This window comes from Choloepus didactylus, chromosome 22, assembly GCF_015220235.1.
Source record: "Choloepus didactylus isolate mChoDid1 chromosome 22, mChoDid1.pri, whole genome shotgun sequence".
Taxonomy (NCBI): Eukaryota; Metazoa; Chordata; class Mammalia; order Pilosa; family Megalonychidae; genus Choloepus; species Choloepus didactylus.
The window spans coordinates 40331686-40346264 of record NC_051328.1 but is presented as its reverse complement, the minus strand read 5'-3'; positions in this window follow the sequence as shown (position 1 = coordinate 40346264).

The window sequence follows — 14579 nt, the reverse complement described above, 5'->3', positions numbered from 1 at the left end:
CTCCCTCGAGGAGCTCGTAAGTGTGCACAAAGGATTTGAAAGCACATGCCCGCAGGAACCGGGGGCGTGCCGTAAACGAGGGGAGCGGTCATGAGATGGGTGAGATGGCAGGGGGGTCACGCAGAGGGAACGGAGCCCTGACTTGCCAGATCTTGGGATGTTTTAAAGAGGAAGCCGGAATCCATTTTTAAAAGATGGGCTCTCCCAATTATTAAGTGTTGGTAACTAATTCAAAACACATCAGAATGCCGTACGGACTCACACACACGGCTGGTGGGAATGAAAAATGGTGCAGCCACTTTGGAAACCTGTCTAGCCATCCCTCCAACAATTAACCCGGGTTACCATCTGAGCCAGCAACTCCGCTCCGAGGGAGATGCCCGAGAGAACCGAAAACACATGCCCATGCCAAACCTTGTACCCGAATGCACCAGGAAAGAAACCCCGCCAACAACCGGGGTGCGTGTGGAGGCGGCTTGTCCCCCAGCCGAGCCACCAGCCGAGGAGGCAGCCAGGCTCAGTCCCTGATTCCCTGAGATGCCGAGCACAGGGCCCAGGTGACCGTGTCCTGGCCCACGAACTCCGTGAGGTGATACAGGTGGGGTGCTGTGAGACGCTACGGCAGTGGTGGCTTGTTACGCAGCCCTAGGTAGTGAATATACCCCATAAAGCTCCAGAACATTCCCCGTGGAGACACAGAAGGGCCCAGGGGCCAGCTCCCCTCTGGAGCAGCGCTCCCCACTCGGAAGATCTTGCAGGAGGAGAGAGGACATCATCCGGTCTCCGCAGGGCTGGGCGGCTCAGCAGCATCAGCGGGCGGGAAGGTTTTTTTTTTTTTTTAATCATCATTTTATTGAGATATATTCACATACCACGCAGTCATACAAAACAAATCGTACATTCGATTGTTTACAGTACCATTACATAGTTGTACATTCATCACCTAAATCAATCCCTGACACCTTCATTAGCACACACACAAAAATAACAAGAATAATAATTAGAGTGAAAAAAGAGCAATTGAAGTAAAAAAGAACACTGGGTACCTTTGTCTGTTTGTTTCCTTCCCCTATTTTTCTACTCATCCATCCCTAAACTAGACAAAGTGGAGTGTGGTCCTTATGGCTTTCCCAATCCCATTGTCACCCCTCATAAGCTACATTTTTATACAACTGTCTTCGAGATTCATGGGTTCTGGGTTGTAGTTTGATAGTTTCAGGTATCCACCACCAGCTACCCCAATTCTTTAGAACCTAAAAAGGGTTGTCTAAAGTGTGCGTAAGAGTGCCCACCAGAGCGACCTCTCGGATCCTTTTGGAATCTCTCTGCCACTGAAGCTTATTTCATTTCTTTTCACATCCCCCTTTTGGTCAAGAAGATGTTCTCCGTCCCACGATGCCAGGTCTACATTCCTCCCCGGGAGTCGTATTCCACGTTGCCAGGGAGATTCACTCCCCTGGGTGTCTGATCCCACGTAGGGGGGAGGGCAGTGATTTCCGGGAAGGTTTTGTGGACGTGCGCTGTCGGTGCCAGGCACTGCCCCGAGCCTGGAGGCAGAGGCTCCCAGCCGGACCTTTAAAGGGGGACAAAGAGCCCTCTCTCCCCCAACTTCGAAGGGCAAATTTACAACCACCCGACTAAGAAAAAGCAGGCCCCTAGCCAGACCCTCGCTGTGGATTGTCATGAGCGGACTTGGGCCAGAGGACACCAGCTGATACATACTACTGCTCTGTTTTAATTCCCTGCCTTTAATGCTTTATCATCAGCTAAAGCTGAATCTCCTAACGAGATCTCACATTCTTACCCTTTCCCCAGGGAACTTAAGTGGTTTCTGAAGAAAACAGACTCCAGGTAAATTCGGCAGTGAGGGAAGGGGATGGGGGCGGCGAGAAAGCAAGATACCATGTCACTGCTTCAAAGGGGAAAACCATGTGTTTTGTTTTTTTGGGGGGTCAGTACCCAGTTTTATTTTTCTTAATTTTATTAGCCATGAAATCCCCAAATCTGGGAACCCCTGCTCTTTTTTTCTTCAACAGCTTTATTGGGATATAATTCACGGATCATATGCTTTACCCACTGAAAGTGCACAACTCAATGGCTTTTAGTATTTTCACAGACTTGTGCAACCATCACCACAATCGATTTCAGAACATTTTCATCATGCCAGAAAGAAACCCCATACCCATTCGCTCTCGTCACCCTCCTTTTCCCCCACTCCAGCCCCTGGCAACCACTGAGCTATTTCCTGTCTCCACGGATTTGCATATCGAGGACGTTCGTACAAATGGAATCATACAATACGTGGCCTTTTGCGTTCATGAAGCGGCGCATCTTCAAGATTCATCCATGTCGTAGTGTGTAAACCACATATTTTTAAAAAACAAGGGAAGTCCCAGTTTGCAGGCCCACGGTCGCCAGAGGCCAGTGGACGCAGATGCCAGGGTTCCTCCCCAGTGGCCTCCTGGCAGGGACTGGCCATGGCACCCGCTGTCCAGGCTCCCGGGTACCCGGCTGGACTACATCTCCCAGCCTCCCTTGCAGGGGCGTGGCCCTGGGGCTGGGTCCTGGCCAATGGGAAGTGAGCAAAGGTGCAGGGGCCACTTCCGGGTCATCAGCCCCTCCCGCACCTGCTGCTCCAGGTAAAAGCCAGTGACGGCGAGGGTGGAGCTGCCAGGCAGGACTGCCCGGGGAAACACCCCTGACTTCACGAGTGAGAAATAAACTTCCAATGGGAGTGAGGTGCGTGTGGGGTTGTTTCGTTTCAGGAGCTGGCTGTCACACTGGATGCCCCGTGGCGGGTGACAAGTGGGGGGCCCGAGCCCGGGGGCCTGCAGAACACGGTGGCCGTGGGATGGGACCTCAGAGAGCTGTGCCAGCTGGGTTTAGGGCTCTGCCTGGGCCCCTCCGAAGTGCTGCTCTGACCCCCAGCCCTGCCACCCAAGTGGCCGGTGGAGCGTGGGGTGTGAGATCCTGGGGGACAGTGGGACCAGGAGGGGGTCCCAGGGTCTAGTCTCAGATTACACAAGGCCTCTGATTCCCCAAGGCTTTGGGGACATCGGCCCCGTCCAGGGCTAGGGGACCTTCAGCAGACTCGCCCGCCCGCAGCCCTGCCCGCCAGCTCACCCATCCTCCCTTGGAAAATGAGGTCTCTGTCACTTGTCACTTTCTCTCCACTCTTTTTTCCCTTTAAAAATGTTCTCCCTGGGAGGTCTGGCTACAGGTGTGTTCCTGAATGGTTGAGCCAGGAGAACAAGCTTTAAGGAGAAGGAAAAGCTGATGTGCAACGATACACCCACTAAGAGCCTGGTTGACACGAGGGACTCGAGGGTCAGGGCCCCTCGTTTAAGAACACACATCAAAGAATATTTAAGTGGAAAGACATAAGGGCTCAGAGGCAACCCCTTCCTTTGGGGGGTGGAGAAACTGAGGGCCACGAAGCCTGGGCCATAAAGAGGGGCAGAGGGAAAATGGGAGGCCAGCGTTGTCTGCTACTCTGAGTTTTGTTTGGTAAGGAAGCACGGAAGGTTCTGGAGACTCAGGTTGGGCCCAGGCCTGTTGCCCTGACTGGCCGGGGCAAAGCACTAGTGATAACTGATAGCGACACTCAGCAGGTGGTGGGCCCTGCGCCGAGGGCTTTCCCCAGAATAGCTCACACGACGCTCTCAACAACCCTGAGATGCGGGGTCTGTCATTACCCTCATTTTACAGTCGGGGAAACTAAGGACAGAGCGGCCCAGCACCCTGCACGAGGCCATGAAGTTGGCATGTGCTGGGGCTGAGAGCCAGACCCCCATGCTCTAATGGTCCTTCTGGGAGGCCTGAAAACCTGGCTCAGCTAACGTGGGGTCACTGGTTACAACCACGTCCCCAGGCCCTGCCCACCTTGGAATCTTCTCCCTCCACTTCCCAGCTCTCGTGCCCTGGCAGTAAGGGGCTCCCACTCTTGCCCAAATACACCACTGGAGAAAGGCGGATCAAACACACACACACACATATCCTCTGCATGTGGGCTCCTCTGCATGTGGGGTGTCGCCTTCACCGGGCAGGTGGCCCAGGGCCTGTCCTCCCCTGCACAGGAGTGGGACCCCAGGAGCAGGCTGAAGTCAGGCCCCCGAAGGCCTTCCTGCCTCACTCCCCACCATGCTCCTACATCTGCTCCCACCAAAAGCCGGGGTCTTATAAACCAGCCCAGCCATTCCCGTCCTGACTGCTCCAGGGACCCCCTTCCCCAAAGAAAGTCAGGAGGGGGGCCAAGTCCTCCCCAGCCACCCCGACAATGATGTGATGGAGGTTGAGCTTGGAGGCCCCATGGTCAGTGGCATGTCTCCTGGAGCCGGACAGCCCGGGTTCAAATCCCCACAACCTCTCCGGGTCTCAGATGCCCCTCCTGTGAGACGGGGACGATGACTTAGTATCTCCCATGTGGAAGTGGAAGAAATGAAAGGAGCTGCTCTGCTAAAGTGCTCAGCACACAGAACATGCCCCAATAGCAACTGTTGGTCTGAAGAACCAAGACGCAAACATTGGGGACAAGAGCCAAAGGGGCACGGCTGGCCCAGGGACCCCACAACTCCCGAAGCAGTGTGTGTTGGGGACGGGTGGCGGCCTTGGTCCGCAGTGGGTGGGGCTGTGTGTGTGCCCCCCTTGCACAACTGGCCACCTAGCAGCTTCACCTCCAGCCGGCCTGGCCGCTTTCAGTGCTCATTGCCAGCCCAGGGGTCCCTGAAATCACAGGGACAGGGGATGGCCGTCTGTCACGGAGGACCAGGTACCCCACTTTCCTTGTCTACCTGAATCTTCTCCCCTTTCCAGTCAGCTCAAGACACACCCCGGGGAGCCGGCCTGCTGGCCTTGAATAAAAGATGAGGGTTGGGTCCTGAGTCACCGCATACCTGTTGGCGTAACCAGGAGCACCCGGGTAAGTCATGGCCGCTCAGAGCCTCACCTGTGCCTCTGTGCAGCGGGGCAGGTCAGGCCTCCCGGGATTGGCTGAGCAGCTGCCACTCGTAGCCCCATCAGGCCCCCCAACAACTGTAACTCTCGCTGCAGAGGGAAAACGGAGGCCCAGGAGTCAAGTCGGCCAGGGTCACCCAGCTGGTGAAAGTCGGAGCGGAGAACCCAGGCCAAGGGCACACTCCCTGAAGGGCAGCTAGTCTCTGCACAGCGCCCGGTACACAGTAGGTGCTCGCTAAACGCAGCTGACTCTGATTCCGTCCTCTGCGCGCTCTGGCACGCAGGCTTGTGCTTTTGGTTCGTGGCAGCGTGGGGAAGGCTGGTGGACGGGCTGCTCCTCGGATTTATCTCCAGAGCGGGGCAGGCGCCAGGGAGCCCCTGCCTCGGGCCACTGGGAAGACGCAACGGGGTACCGTGCAGGGGAGAGGGAAGAGACGCCAGTCCCCACGGCGCCAAAGGGCGCGCACTCTGTTCCCCTTGCCCGAGCCAGAGGCCAGGGACGAGGAGGAAAGCTGCTCCCCTCATCAGGGACGGCCTTGGGCCGGGATGCGATTGGAGAGCACGGCCCAGGGGCACCTCCCGGGCCGGCCACCTGCTGGGGACATGCAGGTCACAGGGCCGGTGCTGCCATCCAGGAAGGGGACAGAGGGGCCGGAGGCCGGGGCTGGTCCTGCCACAGGGAGCCCCCTCCTTCCCACTCTCCTGGCCCACCCCAAAGCCCACCCAGAGGGTGTCCTGCTCAGTCCACTCGGGTGGGGGTCTCTCGTCCCGTGCTGCAAGCTGGAGCAACCAAAGGCTGCAGCGCAGTATTTCACTGGCCTTAATTCCCTGTAATCACTGCGTCATGGCAAGCGGAGGATGGCAGAGGCTCAGTAATGGGACGATAAGGCTTTGGGTCAGGGAGAGACGGGCGCCGCCGTCTGCAGAGGCCCCCGCGCGCCACAGCGGTGGGGTGACTGAATGGGCGGCATAGAGCAGGCGTAATTGGAAAGTTATTAGCTATGGAATACACACGGCACCCAGTAAATGAGTAATCAGGGGCTAATTACGCACCGCGATACAGCGGATGGCGCGGAGGCTGGTGGTGCCACATCTGTGACAGCAATTAGGGGTGCTCCGGCTGCAGCGCTCCCGGGGGGCCCACAGCCGGCGGGAGCTGTCGCCGCAGGCAGAGGAGGCGCAGCTGAGGGGCCTGTCAGACCCTCCCCCAGCCTGAGACCCCCAGATCTCCCCACCTCTCGGGACTAGATGGAGAGGACCCAGGCTCAGAATACCGCATGGACACGTGGTCCAGGACCTGGCGAAACGGAACGAAGGGTTTTACCCCTGGTTTCAAATCTGGCCAGAAACCAGGGCACTGCAGCCCCCCAAAGGGGCAGACCCCCCCCCCCCGAAAGCCCCCCTGGACAGTCTGCAAAGTGCTGGCAAAACCCGCCTCATGGAGCCTTGTAAAGGTTCTGCTTGTAGGCAGGCGGGGATGGTGACAGAGCCGTTCTATAGACGGGGAAACTGAGGCCCAGGAAGTGGACAGGGATCGCCTGCTGGCTCCCCTTCCAGCAGTGCAGGACAAGGGGTGCCCCCTCCACCTGCTCCGGGTGTCTGGGGAGGGGAAGGTGCCAGCGTTTCTCAGAGAACATTCCAGACGGAAGGAGCAAGCACCCGAAGGCAGGAGCGCGGGCAGCAAGCTTTATCTGTACAGGGCCCGAGAGTCAAGATTTCCGGCTCAGCTTTAAGCAGCCATCGACAGTGTGTCAATGAATGCACATGGCTGTGTTCAAATAAAACTTTATTTTGAACACCGAAATTTGAATTTTGTAGAATTTTCATGTTTTGCAAACTGTTGCTCTTCTTTTGATTTTTGGGGGCGACACTTAAAAATGTGAAAACCATCCTCAGCAAAATCTGTTCGGGCTGGATCTGACTTGTGGGCCGTGGTTTGCCATCCCCTGTTCTAGAAACAGCAAGTTGGCCCATGGGGCTGGAGAGGAGTTGGGGAACGCCATTTACTGCTATTCCTAAACACCCCTCGTCAAGAGAAAATTCCTTGTATGCAAAACTGGTCTTGCAGGGTCTGTGGGGGAAGGCGGGCGGGGGGCTGACCCTGCCACTCAGAACAGGGGCAGGGCCGGGGGGATGGCGGGGTGGGGGGCTGCCCACTGCACCAGCCCCTGAGGTTCACCTTCAACTGCCTGACACTCTGAGGAATACAGGAGGATGTAGCTCGCATCCCACCAAGGGCGAGCCTGTATCACCGGCTGTCACCTTCCGTTCTCCACCAAGGCTTGCGGTGGCTGAGAGCACAGACACACAGCCCCCTCGCCTGCTTCAAATCCAGCCCTCAGAGCTGTGTGACCTCAGGCAAGTGACCCCACCTCTCTGGGCCTTGCTTTCCCCATCTGCAAAATGGAGGCCTGCCTTGGGGGGCGGCTGGAAGGGTGCATGAGCTCAAATTTGTAAAGCAACTAGAACACGGCCTGGCCCAGCAAGGGCTGTGCAGGGTGAAGAAAAAGCAGACTCGAGTTTTCTGCCCAGTGCTAGCCAATAGTTTTCCACATCACCTGTTCACTAACAAACTGCCCCTGCTTTGGTTTTCCAGAAAGGCCTCACCCAGCCCGGGGAACCAGGCCCTCTGCTCCTGCTAGGGCTGTGGGCAGCAAGGGACGGCGGTGGCTGCTCCCCGGGGGGCCAAGGCTCAATTCTGGGTTCTGGGTGGAAGCAACACAGGGCTCTGCGCATGAGTCACCCCATCCCGAGGTGCTCCCTGCTGCCCCTGCCAGCCTCAAACCCACACCTCCCGCCCCCAGATTCTCGGCCTCCTCCACCCTCCCCCGACGCTGCCCGGGCTCCCTCCCCAGGCCAACCTCCACTGCGCATCCCCATGCCATGGGTTTGGGGGTTCACACATCTGCCCCCCAGACCAGGAGGCCCCCAGACAGCACCTGTGACCCCAGATGCTGGCAGACACCCCTGCAGCCTGGTGGAGTGAGGGGTCCTGGGAGAACGGGGGGGTGTCAGCAGGGGCACGCCCTCCCTCCGTGCACAGGAAACTGGGTGCACTGGGCTCAGGTGTGTGGCCAACGAGGCCCACCCAGCGGCCCCTGGGAGCTGCCGCCCATGAGGCTTGGAGGGGCTTGGCCAGGGTCAGAGGCACCCCGACAGAAGGAGTAGTACGAGGAGGGGTGAGGGTGCCAGGGCTGAGGCGGTCGGGGATCCCCCGGGCGGGGCTGGGCACAGGGCAGGACGGGAGGTGAGGGCCAGCAGGGGCCAGGTGGAAGCCAGTAGAAGGAGACAGCCTGCTGCACTGGGGGGCCACCAGGCCGCCAGGGTGGGAAGGGGGTGATTGGGGGGTTCCTTCTCAGCATGATCCATCCCAGTGGCCCCTCAGGCCCAGAGGGATGGGCTCTGGGCCCTGGAGGTGCGGCCCAGCTTACAGACTGATGCCTTGACCCCCACAAGGCCTCTGAGCACTGGCGGCCGCCCTTCCTGCTCACCCCCATTTCTCCATGACACGAGGGCCCCATAACCGCTGGGTTGAGAACGAGTCCTGCAGGCACCCCCACCAGGCCCACAGTCTAGTCCCCTCCCGGAGACCCCCGATGCCCCCAGGCAGCATAAAGGCACTGACAAGTCCTGCAGTGAAGGTCACTGCCCCAAACTTCCTCCAGCACAGACACCTTGAATTTGTTATTTCTTTTTTCGCTGAGCATCTAGTAACTACTATCAGCACTACTAATTTCACCACTAACATTTACGAGTGTTCGCGAGGTGCCAAACTGTGTTGAGCACTTCACACGAACCTTCATCGAGGCAGACACTGCTGCCACCCCATTCTACAGGTGAGGAACCAGAGCGCAGAGGGGCGACTGGCCCCAGGGGTCCGAGGGTGGTGGCAGGACGGGGACCCAGCCGTCCGACTCCCGACCTGGTCCTCCTGGCTGCCCAGCGGGATTAACACCGGCAGCACAAAGACCCAGGGAGGGACACAGGTCCCAGTCTCATCCACGGGGACGAACCCCGTGGGCAGGTCCCGTCACCCCCATTTCACAGCGGAGGAGACCCCCACCCGTCCCACCTCACCAGCCCAGCGCACTGGTCGAGACTGGGATGGCTCTGCCTTCTGCTCTGTCAGACCCTGACGCCCAGCCCACATGGGCAGCGGACTCCTGATCGCTCCAGTCTCCCACTCCCTGCCCCCCGAGCTGCCCACCCCATCTTTACAGAAAGTGGAGACAAGCTCCCCCAGCCAGAGCCACGGCCCAGGATGCGGGAACTTCCCACCCAGAGACCAACTGAGTGTTCACTCCCCAGGCCCGTCCCATACAGCCCCTGGCCACCCGTGCTCTAGCTTCTGACTCTACAAATTTGCTTATTCTCATTATTTCATATCGGTGTGATCATCCAGTATTTGTCCTTTTGTGCCTGGCGTAGTTCACGCCACATGTCTTTGAGGGTCACCCACGCTGTAGCCTGTACCAGCACTTCAGTTCTTTTGACGGCTGAATAATATTCCGTTGCAAGGACAGACACATTCTGCGTATCCATCCATCAGCTGATGAGCACGGGGGCTCCTTCACCGTAGGGCAATTGTGAGCAGTGTGCTGTAAACATCGGTGTGCAAATATCTGCTCCAGGCCCTGCTTTCAAGTCTTGTGGGTAAATACCTGGAAGAGGGGTTGCCGGGTCATATGGTAATTCTGTATTTAACTTCCTGAGGAGCTGCCAACTTTTCCGTAGCGCTGCACCAAGAGTGAACGAGGATTCTTATTTTTTCGCATCCTTGCCATCACTGGTTATTTTCCATTTTTTTATGTAACACCCACTCTAGTGAGTGTGAACGTCTAACTTTTTATTTTGAGTTAACAGCAGCCACACATGCAGCTGCGAGAAGTAACAGATACCCTGGGGACCCTTCACCCAGTGTCCCCCAACAGTGATGCCGTGCAAAGCTCTGGCACCTCATCACCCCTGGGATAGGACACTGGCTCAAAGCACCTGCCGGACTCAGATCCCCCGGGACAACTTGTGCTCTCATGGGCGTATTTAGCTTTGTGCAGTTTGATCAGCTGGGCCGGTTCAAGTACCCACCACGGGGGCTCCTCACGGTGCTCTGAGATGACCACACCCTTCTCCCTTCCACCGCCTTCCTATCACTGGCAACCACGAATCCAGTCTCCATCCCTGCGCTTCGAGACTGTTGTGTAAATGGCACCTCGCAGTAAGTCACCTCTGGGTGACCTTCACCCGGCGTACGTCCTCAGAGACCCATCTGGCAGCTGTGTGCCACATGCATCGATATCTGCTCCTTTTCTCTGCTGCGTAATACTCCCCGGTGTGGGCGGAGCCCAGGCTGGCTGCCCACTCACCTGATTCAGGTTTGAACAGGATCGAGAAGCGCTTTCCTCACTGGAGACGCAGGGGGGCGGCTCCCCAAGCTGGCTCGGCGGCTCTCCTCTCCCCCCCGCCCTCCTGCTTTGGGGTCTGGGCCTGCTTTTACTGCCAGCTCCCCACTCACCGCCTGCAGCCCCCTCCCCCTTCACGAATCGATGCCTTGTTTACTAGTGTTACGGGTTGAACTGTGTCCCCCAAAAAGATACGTCGAAGTCCCGATCCCCAGTACCTGTGACCCTGTTTGGAATCGGGCAGGTCAAAATGAGGCCATCCTGGATTAGGGCAGGTCCTTGACCCAACACAACTGGTGGGCTCATAAGAGGAAGCCTGGACTCAGACAGACAGACAGACAGACAGACAGGGAAGACAGCCATGTGACGACAGAGGCAGAGAACATGAGGGACTGTCAGCAGCCACCAGAAGCCAGAAGCGAGGCAGGGGAAAGGTTGTCCCACACCGAGGGTACATGGCTCTAACACCAACTTGTGAACTTCCAGCCTCCAGAACAGCCAGAGACTAAAGGCTGTATCAAGACACCCACTTGGGGGTTGTTACGGCAGCCCAGGAATCGAAGGCAACACGGCAGGTATCTCATTATTGGCCAGCCCTTCCAGGGTTCCCCATTCAGATAGGGTTCAGACTCAGAGACATTCAGCAACCTGCTGGAGCCACACAGCTGGGGGGCAGCAGGTGCTCGCCATGCTGTGCCCGACGGGGATGCCGAGGCCCCCGCCCCGGGCTCCGAGGGGCTTGGCTTGACCTCGTGCATCTACTCAGGGGCCTGGGCTGCCGCAGGTGGCTCGGACATCACTGAGGCCCAGGAGCAGCTGTCTCCCCTGGTGCAGTCGGTTTGACAAGCCCTGACAGTGCATTAGCTAAATGATCACCAGACTATTAATTTTTCCCCCCAGCCCTTGCCAGGGTATCACCATGAAAAATGGCAGCTTAACCGCAGGGAAATTCTTCAGGGTGACAAAAATAAAAATAGCTCTAATTGAAGTTGATAGAAATTATGCCCTTTAAAAACACACATTGGGATGCATTGGTTGTAACGTGAATTAGCGCCGGGCCAGGGTTCCTGTCACAGGCTGGAGGAAACGACAGCCATGCCAAACAGCTCCCGGGCGCCCAGGTGGCTCAGCCCAACTCGACAGGCTGCAGGGTGGGTGCCTGTCAACGCAGAGGGACGGACACTTGCCTGCACCCCACTGAACCCCACGGCCTCTTGGGAGGGTGAGGGCATGCCGTGAGCAACCTGCAGGGCCAGAGGCCACCGCGGGAGGGGAGGCCCAGGCTCAGGGTGGACGGCCAGTAGCCAAAGATGTCACCATCCCTCCAGCCGCATCCAACGAGGCCAAGCTTCCGGAAGTGCGGGTGCAGAACTGAAACAAATGCACTAGAAAGTGGTAATCACAGAAGTCCCAGAGAGCTCAGAGATGAGAGAGTTTCCCTGATCTTCCCTTTTTTCTTTAATTTTCTAAAAATCAGTCTTAACATCCTTCGCAGTTCAGATTCTTAGATTCCCGAATCGTGCCTCTACACAATGAGAGCGTGCCTTTACTTTCCCATGGCCTGTGGACCCTGGATGTTTGGACATGCTGTTTGTTCTCCATTTTCCCCCAGACTGAACCGGCAGCTCCGAGACGGCCAGGATGTTCTCGCACTGGGCAAACTGTCACCCAGCAGCCAAAAAGGTGTTCAGTTCAGCTTAGGGACATGTGAGAAATACGATGACAAGGAAATAATGATAAACACGTACACAGCATTTGCTCCATGCTCTACACTCTTTTCAGTGCTTTGCACGGATTTTAATTCATTTAATCCTCGTGACAGCCCATGGGCTCGAGGCCATCATTATCACCGTCATCTTCCAAACAGAAGGCCCAGAAAGGTTGTGTAACTCGACTGGAGTAAAAGTCAGGTATGGACCCGGGATTCGAACCAGCTCATCCAGCTCTGGCGCCACCCCCTTAGCCACCTGCGTGTCTGGCTTTCAGCTTGGCACCCAGGTGAGCACCTTACCTGCCCAAACACAGAAAGGCCCTTCCGTGGGGCCCTGCATCCGAGCTGGGGCTGGGCTGTGTGTAATTGCATCAGGAGGTGTCCTGAACACAGGGTGTTAATTTTTAAGCGGCTTGGACACTGTTTCCATCTTGGTGGCACTCTTACTTGTTGAGTTGGAGAAGTCACAGAACCCCCTGCAGCCCCCGCTCCCCATCTGAGTGCAAAGCTGGGCAGAGGGGGGTTCGTCCACACACCTGGTCATTAGTTTGAAACTGAATTTCAGGGACTGCTCCAGGAGCTGGGGGTTCAGCAGTGAGCCCGACGGGGAACGTCCTGGCCATCTCGGAGCTGCCATTTCAGTCTGGGGGTCCACAGGCCATGAGAAAATAAAGGCACAATCTCATTGTGTGGAGGCACAACTCAAGATTCTAAGGATCTGAACTGCAAAGGATTTTAAGACTAATTTTTAGGAAATTTTTTTAAAAAGGGACGATCAGAAAAAAATCTATCATTCTCTCTCTTTATCTCTATACACACCTGCACAAACATGCACACACACACTCACCCATATCCAGGGAAAGAAATCTACTAATGGAAGAAACACAGGAAAGCAAGGCTTTTTAGCAGCTTTCCACTGCTGTTTTTTATGAAAAGGCCTGAGGGGAATCATTGAGCAAATCCAAGTTGAGGGGTAAAGGGGAAAAGTAAAAGTGGGAAATAAAAGGAGACGCCTCTAGAAAGGGCCCAGCGAGTCGGCACGTCCTGCCAGGGCCTGGCCGGCTGTGCCGGCCACTTCCTCAGAGAAATCACGGCTGGATCCCGCAGTCGACGGGGCCCGGACAAATACAAGTACGTCCCTTGCACGAAAGGAGAAAGACCTCCCACGCTGGAAATTACAGGCCGGCCAGCTTGGCGTCAGCAGGCAGGGAGACTGCAGAACAAATCGCCGGGGTGGTGGGGGGCGGATCAATTTGCAATCACGTAAAACAGCCCGAGAATTACTCCGTGGCACCTGGCACGTCTGGGAGCTCCCTCCGTGGGCAGGGGCGGTCCAGGGAGGAGCCAGCGGGACGGGGCAGCTTGCTGACCTCACACGGCACAGGCCATGCCCACGGCAGGCACTGGGGCCAACCTGGGCCACACCCTACCCGGGAGGCACCGGTGCCCAGCAGAGACCCCACCCAACCACCCGCCACACCACCGATGCCAACGAGACAAGCTGCTCCGCTGCGTGCCAGGCCCGACTCTGCACACAGCATCTCGTTTAATTCTCAGACAACTTGAACGAGAATGATAAGGAGGCTGATGGCGGCTAGCAGCTGTGGAAGCCCGTGTGCTCCAGGCTCTGACTCCAACACACGTTGCTGTGTGGCCAACAGGAAGTCACCGACCCTGTCTGGGCCTCAGCTTCCTCCTCTGTAGAAGGGTCACAGCGATGGGGCCTACCTCATGGGAAAAACGACGAAAGACACCTTGGGCCCCTGAGAGCCGCTCAGTCCAAGCTTGCTGATTTTATTCCTACTGATGGCAAACCCATGAGATGGTTATTCAATATCATCTTATTTATTTGGCCTCTGCTACATGCCAAGCTCTGTTCAAACGCTTGATGTGCATGAATGCACCCGACCCTCCGTGCATCCCGATGAGCTGGGTTCCCCATAACACACCCATTTTAGGGATGGGGAGGCCGAGGTCAAGGGCCGAACCAGCTGCCCAGGCCACCAGAGCCTGCGCTGCACCCAGATGCCACCGTCCTCGGTCTGCACCATTGACCTCTGCACAAAATTGCCCCCAGAGAGGCCGGAAGGTTGGGAGGTGCAGGTACCCCCTGATTTACAGAGGAGATTGGGCAATTGGCACAAAGGCAAGTCTGGGGTCCCAGAGGGAAGGCTCTAACAGCAGGAGGACTAGAGAGACACAGTTTCCCTGAGCAGAAAATGGGTGGGAGGTAGGGGGATACGGCTGAGCCAGCCCTAGCCCAAGACCCTAAGGGAGAGGGGCTGCGGGGCCTGGAAGCAGGGGGCCCTGGGGAGGCGGCCCGGCCTCTGTCCCGCCTTCACTTCCCGGTGCTTCACTCCGAGGCTGGGTTTGCTTTTGATGACACAAAGAAGGAAAAAACCGACAACAACCCAAAGCAGACAAAGGGCCGCGTGACTGGTAACAGCACGAGCGGAGCTGGGGGGCGGAAAGCGCCGGCTCTGTTTGTTTACTCCCTGTCTTGTTCCAAAGATGAT